Source organism: Pinus tabuliformis, chromosome X, assembly GCF_031772625.1.
Source record: "Pinus tabuliformis cultivar Carrire ecotype Pingquan chromosome X, CPIR1, whole genome shotgun sequence".
Classification (NCBI taxonomy): domain Eukaryota; kingdom Viridiplantae; phylum Streptophyta; class Pinopsida; order Pinales; family Pinaceae; genus Pinus; species Pinus tabuliformis.
The window spans coordinates 1,292,267,104-1,292,277,579 of record NC_142308.1 but is presented as its reverse complement, the minus strand read 5'-3'; positions in this window follow the sequence as shown (position 1 = coordinate 1,292,277,579).

Sequence of the window (10,476 nt, the reverse complement as noted above, 5' to 3'; positions counted from 1 at the left end):
GTTAACATTTATGTATTGTGCATGGAAGACATAACATTAAACCATATCCCTTAAGTAAGGAGGGAGAGAAAGGGATTTAAAAGGAATTAGGACATAAGAATATAACATATAATATGTTTTCTTGGGTAAATGGGGGAAGTAATCTTATAAACAAATACTCCATAATATAGATATAAAATATGTGGTCTCGATTCTTGAACTAGGTCATGTGCCACTTAATACAAAGGAATGAGAAAAAGTATGGTGACTATTGGAATTATGAAGATAGGTATATGAGGATAAGGGATAATGTTAATGAAGTAATTCTAGGGTAGAGTGTTGAGAGCATAAACAAATACGCGGATATGGGTAAGTGCTTCACTATCAATACTGTAGATAAGATAGAATAGTACATTTGTAAAGATGTCCCTCCATAATATGCAAAACACAATTAAGCATAGATATGCTAGTAAAATATTAACCAAAAAAAAATGAGAAGTAGGAATTGTGATACTTACAAAAGGAATGCGGCCATACCAAATTTTGTAAGGAGTCTTGTTTCTGAGAGCATGAGATGGACATACGTTTTTAATATATACTGCACATAAAATTGCAATAACATAAAAGATAAACTAAACATTTTTGGAAAAAAAACATTGAACGAACCATATTTAAGATAACCTTATTCATTCTTTTAACTACACCATTCTATTCAGGATTGTAAGGCATACTTTTTTGATGTTGAAACTAATGTTGGAGAAAATAGTTTTTGAACTTATTTTAAGTATCTTCTTTTCCATTATGAGTATAAATAAATCCAATATGATATCATGCATCATTTTCAATCCATGCATGAAAGTTTTTTAAAGTTATAAAAACTTCATATTTATTCTACAACAAATATACCAAACACATTCTGGTCTACTAATTAGTTAAAGTTCATTCTATATTTATTTCCATTGTAGTAGGACATGCACAGGGCCACACAAATCAAAATGAATTAGATCAAGCTTTCTATGTGCTCTGTAAATATAATAATGAAATGGTTTTTTGTTATGTCTTTCTAAGGTACAAACATCACATTGCTTTAGTTTCCATAGATTTGTTAGCAAACTAGTAACACCATTTCTCTTCAATAAATGAAGACAATCATAATTTGGATGCCCAAATCTCGCATGCAATCAAAGACTTGATGAAATGTATCTTCATTATGCTCAGAATTGTATGCATAGTTCTATAATTGAGCATACATTCCTTGCATCTTCAAGGTTCTTTCTTCCTCTGTTCCTATCATGAAGAGTGTGTTGTTTGATACCTTTTTGAGCTAAACTTTTCCACCAAACAAATGCATGGAGTGTCAATTCTCTAGGATGTGAACTATGAAAAGAAACTCTCTCCACAACTCTCAAACGTAGACAATGTTATGTAGAATAAATTTAGGGAGTGTAGGTAGTTTCCACTTGGTGGTTCCACATCCATATGGATTTAGTCTTGATTTCTCTACAAAGTAGGCTGCTACATATGCATTTCCATTAAAATGTTCAGGAAATTATTTCCAAAAATTCATGTGTCATGTTGCATGTGTATCAAGGAACCATGCATCTTTCCATGAAGCAAATGAAGTATGAAACAAAGCTTTAGTTACTCCAATAATGCAGTGTAAGAAAATATAATGAGCAAATTTAGGTGCTCTACCTTTTCCTACATCTAGTGTTTCACCTTACTCTTCATTCCTTTCTTTTTGGATTTTATCCCAAGAAATATTTCATGTGGATCCATCATGTCCATTTCTATTCTAGCAAATACAATGGAGATAAGGTCCTCTTGCTTGATGATGTTTACCCACTCTAACATTATTATTCATCTTTTCATGTCCTCTTCTATAACCTCTTTCTCTATAATAATCTTGTGTTCTATGCTTCTCTTGTGGCACAAGGTACACAACCTCTTCAGAAGACTAAGAAAATTCTTTCTCCTACCTAAATTATTTCTCCCTTTGTGCAAACTTCTCCACAAGAGTGTCAAATGTTATATTATTAAGTTGGGCACTAGCCTATAAGGGTTTAGGATAGTCAGAATATGTGGGATAGAGATATTTGACAAAATGTGTGAGAGGAGTGACCATTTTAACTCTATTATCATTCTACATAATGCATCATATCTCTAATTTCAAAGTCTAGGACAAGGGGAGCATCACCCTTCAACTCCTGGTTGAAGAGTTTGATAATCAACTCCACTACCTAAAATTCCAAGTGCAAGCCATATAAAATTTTCAACTTCTTTAAACCATATAAAGCATTGGTATTTGGTTCGATGTGATGATTCACCTCTTCATTTATAGATGCAACAGTTAAGGCATAGGCCTTTCTGTTCTTGTTGTCACAAATGGCTAGTTCCTTTTTTGATGTGGCCTTTCTAGGGTGATTATCACCTTGTCCTTCACATACATCTCTCTATAGGTCATTGTAGATAAGTGTTTGCTTGGTCTTTATGGAATATTCATAATGGTTCTCCTTACCACTAATAACTACTTCATCTATGGAGATGAAAGAATGCATTTTAACAAAGTTCTTAATTGAGGTCAAAGTATGGGGAAGCTTTACAAACTATATTGTGTGTCTGTGTGGCTTGTTTCGCTCTCCATATTAAACAACTAATGATCTATTTCAAGTATACCAACTCACATATATTAAATCACATGTATCAATGATATCTTAGTGGTTCACACATACCAAGTCGATGTTGGATTTGTTAGATGATACCAACTCCTCCACGCATGTGATTGCTGCATGTGTAGTGAGATCATGTATTCTATCACCTTTTTTTGTTTTCAAGTCCAAGTGTTCATCTACATGCCTGAATATTGTAACATGTTCCATTGCATGCCCAAATATTGTAATATGTGATACACAATGTGCACCTTCTTTCAAAATCTTTTATTCCTATGCACATATTTTGTGAGATCCCATATGCGAAACAAACTCCAAATTCTGCAAGGGGTAGACCTCACAGAGAAAAAATAAACAATATCAACAACCATGGATCCAATAACAATATTTAACATAATGAGGGAATTCTTCTCTTTATTCCTCAAATTCAAATTTTTTTTATTTCTTGGTGTTATGGATGTGTGGCACACTACAACATAAACTCATCCATAATGCTTCTCCCTCTCTTCCCCTCGTATCTGACAAAATTGGTAATGGATTACAATAAGGAAAACAAGATAACATTGTGGGTTACAAGTAATAGAAAACACCACTATGTGTACATGTCATGCATGATATCATTTATGTGTTACACTTCATTATATGTCATGGAATTATGCATTATTGGTCATATGAAATAACTAAGTGGAAGCCCAATAGCACAAGATTGAAGAGAGCTCCATTTTACTAGTAGTAGTCGAGTCACACACAAAACACTACAAGGGCCATATATGTTACAATGGTGATAGCAATGCATCACATGAGAGTACAACAATAAAAGAGAGAAAATGTGGAGTTTCTTCCAAGTCATAGAATCAACCAAGAGCACATGGTAGAGGAGTTATAATGGGTAATCAAAGAGAGGATGCTATAAATGAGGGCTTGTGCTAAGATAGCATGTCAAGCTAGGATGGATGGTAACTCTTCAAAGGTGTATTTCACTAGTACAAATGTAATTAAATAGAATTGGATGGTTACCCTTGGGATTCACATTCCTAGTTCTCTTCCTATTCTAACATTATATTTAAATATTTACATGTTTTTACTAAATCAAGTTGGTTTATTTGTGGAAAAATGAAATGAAATAAATAATTGTTGAACAGTTTGTTTATTTATGAAGAGGTTTATAGGAGGACTAAAGAAAAAACGAGAAGGCAAGAAAGTAATATTTTATTAGTTTGTTAACCGTCGTGAGGCACCAATGTCAACAATGGCCTTGATAATGGGGACTTTGGTGCCTAGGGGTTTGGGGATGGGTAAAAAACATCAGCAAATATTGTATCCCAAAAAAAGAACTCTGTTAGTTTCTTTATTTATAAAGAAGAAATAGATATAAACAAAGAAAAACTAAGAAAATAATATATTCTTAAATTACTTTCTTGTTTCAAATACCCAAAATTCTATAAAAGATAAGGAAAACTCCTACCCAACTATAAGTCAATCTTATATTAGAAAACTACAATAAACTCACACACTATATAACATGACTTGGAAACTACAAAATATTAAAATATTTGTGAAAAAAAAGTAGATACGAGCACATTATCAACAAGCAAGGAATAACACTACATAGTTGAGATTCCTTAAACACCCTATTTTAAACACATACAAATTGTTATTTATGTGATAAAACTTGATCTTGAATTTTTTTTTAATGTGTTATACAGGTATAGGTATTATATACCTACGTAATTATGTTTTGTTATGGGTTATTTTGGTAGAGTGTTTAATTTAGTTTGGGATGGTTTTTCAAATGAGATTTTTAATTATTAAACAGAATTTTTTTAATTATTTAAATAAATTATAATGTTTTTATAATTGTGTTTATTTATTAGATATTTTAAAATAAAAAATAAATTTAATAAAAAAATTAAATATAATTTTAAAAAATGATAATATGGATTTAAAAAATAAACAAATTTATATAAAATCAAAATATTTAATTATACCTATAATTTAGAATTTAATGATATTTCAATAAGCATATATTTTATATATTTTCAATAACTTTGTATAAAAAAATAGTGGCATATAATTTAAAATACTATAATCTATAATAATATACTCTAATTTTATAATACTAGCACAACCACATTAATAAATGTTAACGAGTATATCAATCACATAATAAGTACAACTTTTTTATAATATATATTAATTATTGTTAATTACTAATTAATAAATGGATAATTAATAAATTAATAATAACAATTAACTAATTATTATTATTATTTATTAAATAATAATAATAATAATAATAATAATAATAATAAATAAAAAAAGCGTATTATTATTATTTATTAAATTAATTAATAAAAAAGTAATTATTATTATTTCAACATCAAATGAAAATGCTTTCCTCTGCAGGTAAGCCTCGAATACAATTTCAACAAATATTATGAGTTTTGGCTTCATACAGTTTAATAAATAATGTTATGAGTGTTTTGGATTTACAGGATTATTTTGATTATAATATGAGTAGTTCATGTAAATTAAATATTTTATAAGTGTTTATAATTAATAAAATAATTATAGGTTATTTGTAATATTAAAATAGTTGTACAAATTAAATGTTTTATAAGGTGTATTTGTAATATTAAGAGCTTGTAATGTGACTGCTAGAGTCGACGTGAGGAACAATTGACAATCCCACTGCAATATAGCGATGCAATTAGAGGGGTTAAAAAAATGTTTGGAAATCTAAATCATATATTTTGGAAAAAATATTTTCATACTATTAAATATAGTATCTTTCAAAATTTTTAATTTTTTAAAGATTGAATATTATGAGAGGCTTATTCCTAAATAAATTACATCTACCATGTTAATCGTACTGCCAATAAATAAATTACATCTACCATGTTAATCGTACTGCCAATAAAACTATAGGTGACCATGAACCGCTATATTCTCTATTCACCCAATATACTTAATCAATGTGCTTCTACATTGTATCCAAATGAAATACATGACTAAGAAATAGTTTCTTTATCTATGAACAACAAGAAGTTGATACAGAAAAGATAGCAAACATATTGCGAGGTTGATACAGAGGTTGTAACTGTAGTCGTATTGTGAGAGAGCTTGGAACAAATTTACGAGAGTATCGAATTAGGGACTTCGGCTTGGGATTTTCTGGTCTCTACATGAACTACCTGTGATGCTTGGATTATCCGAGCCCACCACCCTGAGTAGTAACAGCGGAGCCAAATGAACTCATGATCGTCATGGCTGCCTCAATTGAAAAAAATAATATCACCTCTAATAATGGCAAATGGAAAACATTATTGTTGTGATTCTTATCAATCTGCCCCATTATTAATCTTCCATGGGAGTAGGACGCAGACCGACACTGGAGTTAGTGCATTACTCATGAAGAACGCACGAGTTAAGAGTTAAATGTTAAATTGATTTTAATACCTCTCATGATGGAAAAGCACACTTTTGTATATATATAGATATAGATATAAATAAAGGAAATAAGTCAATAACATGGAAATCCTTACGAGCGTACCACTTAACATGAGATCCCCTATGTAAGGAGGGAGGAAAAGAGATTTAATAGGAATTAGGACATAAGAATATAACATATAGTATGTTTTCTTGAGTAAAAAGAGGTAGTGATCTTATAAAGAAATACTCCCATAATATCTGGTCCCCATTCTTGAACTAGGTCATGTGCCACTTAATGCAAAGGAACCATAAAAAGTATGGTGACTAATGGAATTATGATTATAGGTATGCGAGGATAAAGAATAATGCTAGTGAAGTCATTTGAGGGTAGAGATTTGAGGGCATAACCAAATACCTAGATATGGGTAAGGGAATCATTGTCGAATTTTGTAGAAGAGATAGAATAGTACATTTGCAAACACGTGTTTCCATAATATGTAGAACTGAACTAAGAATAGTTATGTGAGTAAAATATTAACAAAAAAAAATAAAAAATTTGAGATGTAGGAGTTGTGAGAGATGGTATTAGATCCCTAGGTTCAACTCTCCAATCTAATGGGCTTGGAAAAAAATGACTGTAATTTCATGTCAATCAACGAGACATGTAGATTTCATAAATTAAACACCAATAATAGTTGGTTTACTGTAGGAGAAAATACTTTAGGTGTGATGCAAATTAGACTAAGTCTAATAAATTAGGTTCAAGGAGCTTGCCTCTAAGAAGTGTTTCCTAACGTCAATGGGAAACACGTGGAAATCATAAGCTATATTGCAAGAGTTGCATTAAATGAAATTAATTTGTATGGGTGGCTACATAAGCAAACCATTAAAATTTTAGGGATTCTTGGTTATTATTATTATCATGCAAGGTCATTCTTGTCCCTAGATTGGACCTGAACTGCAGGAGTGGTAGACAAAATATTTAACTATATTTATAATCCATAGATGGAGATTCCCACAACTTGTAGGAAAAGAACCACATGCTTGTATATAAAACCCTTTCACACAGTAGTACAAAAGACTAAATTGAATAAGGAACCAAGGGAAAAATAAAGGTGAGTGTGTTCTTGAAATTTGTTTAACACTTGGTTCTGAATGAACTGATACACATTGATTTTCCAGTGGGTTTTATGTGACTCTCAGACTTAAACACTTGTTTGATTATTCAATGTGAAGAAGGAAAAATATATAATTGTAATTTAGCTATGAATGGAAATGTAATGTATATAAGCAATGATATCTCTCTGTAATTGAGTTATGTCATGGTGAAATAGGCTAGGAAGTCTTAATGCTAGATGATAAACCCTCTTGGTCTTCTATAAGAAATTGAGTGTCGAATTAAAATTATAAGGGTTTTGTTTGTCTTGAAATTTACATTATACAAATACAACACATGAATAAAAACCAGGCCTTCTAACAGAAATTTTCACTCAAATTATTGAACACTGAAAGCACCCAGCTTAGCTAAGGTTACCTATAACGGAATTCAGTGCTGAAATATAACTCAACTCCTTCAATTAGAGAAGATACATACATAATAAAATTCACTCAGTATTCAAGCCATTTGATTGTCCTTAATAGCTTTGAGATAATGCTGGGAAAAAAAAAGGAATCATAAGGAGCACATACGTGAGGAAATACCCTAGTTTAACCCTTAGACTACATCATTTGTAACAATAGAGGTATGGAGGTAGATAAGGGTAGTGATGATGCTCTAAGGGAATAGGTACAATTTTTGAATATTATAGTGAAGGAAATGGTAAAATCAAATTTTATGGATAATTGGGGCAAAGAGACTAGATTACACCGATAATAGTGTGTGGTACATTTAAGTGTACAAGATTGATGTATATCTTATACATTAGAATCAAACATTAGCATAAAATAGAGGGATGCAAGTAGTTCATTAATCATCATTTCATTTTTTAACATATTATAAAAATGGAAAATTGGCAATTATGTACTTTAAATGTTGCATACAACAATGGTCACATTACTTGGTATAATTGTGAAGAATTTTGGAAGAAATATATCGAGAAAATAAGGTTGAAATCCTTTTCACAAAGTCTAGTTTAGGGTACTCGACTATTGAATGCCAATATTAGGAGAAAACAGTAATTAATATTCAAGTGATACTATGGGCAATGAGCATGTTTCTATCTCAATAGCTTGATTAAGACCTTTATATGGAATATTTTAGGAGGTTCTCACAGAGAAATTCTAAAGTGTATGGATTTAATTACAATAAAAAGGAGGGAAAAGTGTTTTACATACATTTCTGCAAGAGAAATGAAAGTTAGAATACACCTTGGATTCATAATAAGTGGAAATGGAAAATATAAATCTTATATAAAGAACCCACTATAGGTTATTACAATGAAATAACGTAAGAACTTGAATTACAAGTTGAGAATACCAAGTTTGTTTTTGTGTGAACAAATTGTCTAAGAAAATTTGTTAGATACAAATGAGCATGCAGTGTGTCCATAAGATACAAGGAATTGCAATGTATATAAACATATATAAGAGATGGATTAAAGGAAGGAGTAAGAACTAATAGCTCACAAATAACATACAACCAATATGGAAAAAGTAATTCTCTTCAACATAGTTAATATTCTTAGTGATGCAACTAAAATACTACTATCATGAAAACAAATGTTAATACAATTAGTATTCTTAATATTACACATTTATCGCTGAGAATTAAACTAATAAGGATCTTTTGAATGTAATTGTTGGAACAAATGATAATATTTTGGGAGAATAAATAAAATGTTTTACCAAGGTGCTGTAGTGGCTACAATCACCCTCCAAAATTAATCTTTAGCCTCGTTTTAGAGCCTCCTTACCAACATTTCACAACAACATGTCTTGCTTTGTCAAGTACACAAGATTGTTGCAGTCCCCTCACAGGTTGTTCTTCCAGACTTGGACCAGCTGTAGGCTGAGCAACTCCCTCAAGGAATTTCACAATTTTAGAGGGAAATTAGCCTTCCCTCCAGAAATTGCGCAATTCTATCTGGCAACCTGCTGGGCTCCAGAATTGCACAAATCTATTAGTAAATCTTCACTGAGAAAATTGCACAATTCTTCCTAGCATGGCTACTCATCCCAGGAATTATGCAACCCTTGGTAGTAGTTAGCTACTCTGCACAAAAATTGCAAAAATCTCATGGGTAGCAAGGCCATCTCCCTCTGAGAAATGCACATTTTCTCCTAGCAATTGAGCATATTGTTGCATGTGCAGCTGAGTTGACTAGTTCCCTTTGGGACCTAGCAAAACTGACTTGCATGCATGGCTTGCTCTTCCGAAGGAAGCATGTAGAGGAATCCCTTGTTTCAGGGATCTGTTTTTAGCAATTGGACGTTACATGCAAGGATAATTTTAGAAACCTTCCACCAACTGTCGCTTTCCCTAGATTTGTAGCATGCGTGTCACAACCTCGATTTTATCAAGACTCATGAACTGGACATTGTAGAGTTCCTTCCTCACATCAACCTTGCAGCTCTTAGATAACACATCGCATCTAGGAGTCGTCGACACATTCATCTCAACTGTTGTGGGGTAAGCCTGCATTTCATGTCTTGTGTTCCATTTCTGGCGCTTTTTGTGTTTCGCTTCATATGAATGTTTTCTGCTTGATTTTAGTGAGTTCTTACTATCTTTTTTATAAATACTAGCTTGTACTAACACCTTTTTAGTTTTCGTTAACATCTCACTGTTGTCGCATGCATGAAATTGTTTTTCATGAACGGTCGCTGATTCGGAGACTCGCCTCACCCACAAGCATGTTGTTTCATTTTTTGAATATTTCATTCACTATTTGCATGTACAATCATTCACTTATGCTTACACTCAGTATCGTCATGCTTTCACATTCACTTTTGCTTTCAGTTGCCCGTAGGCGAGTCTAGACAACCTTGGCCCAGACTCTGCCTCAGCAAGACAGCATTACACAATCCTGAGATGGAAGGATCTATCTTCCTCCCAGGAAATGCACATTTATGCCTAGTAACTATCCTCCAATCTTGCATTGCACAATTATGAGGGACAGTGATTGTTGGCCCAGAAAATTGCGCAATGTAGTCAGTGAGCCTCTAGCCATTACGAGCTGAGATTGTGCATTGCGTAATTCCAGCAGTCAATACCCAGGCTGGACTGTGCATTGTACAGTTCTAGTAGTCATTCACCCTCTTAATAGGTTAGACTATGCCTTTCACAGTCTTAGCATGTCAGTCTCCCAAGCACCTGGCTGAAATTGTGCGACCTTCATGATGAGTCACAAAGGTATGTTGCAAGTCATTTTTCAAGTTCATTTTGGTTTCCGACTAA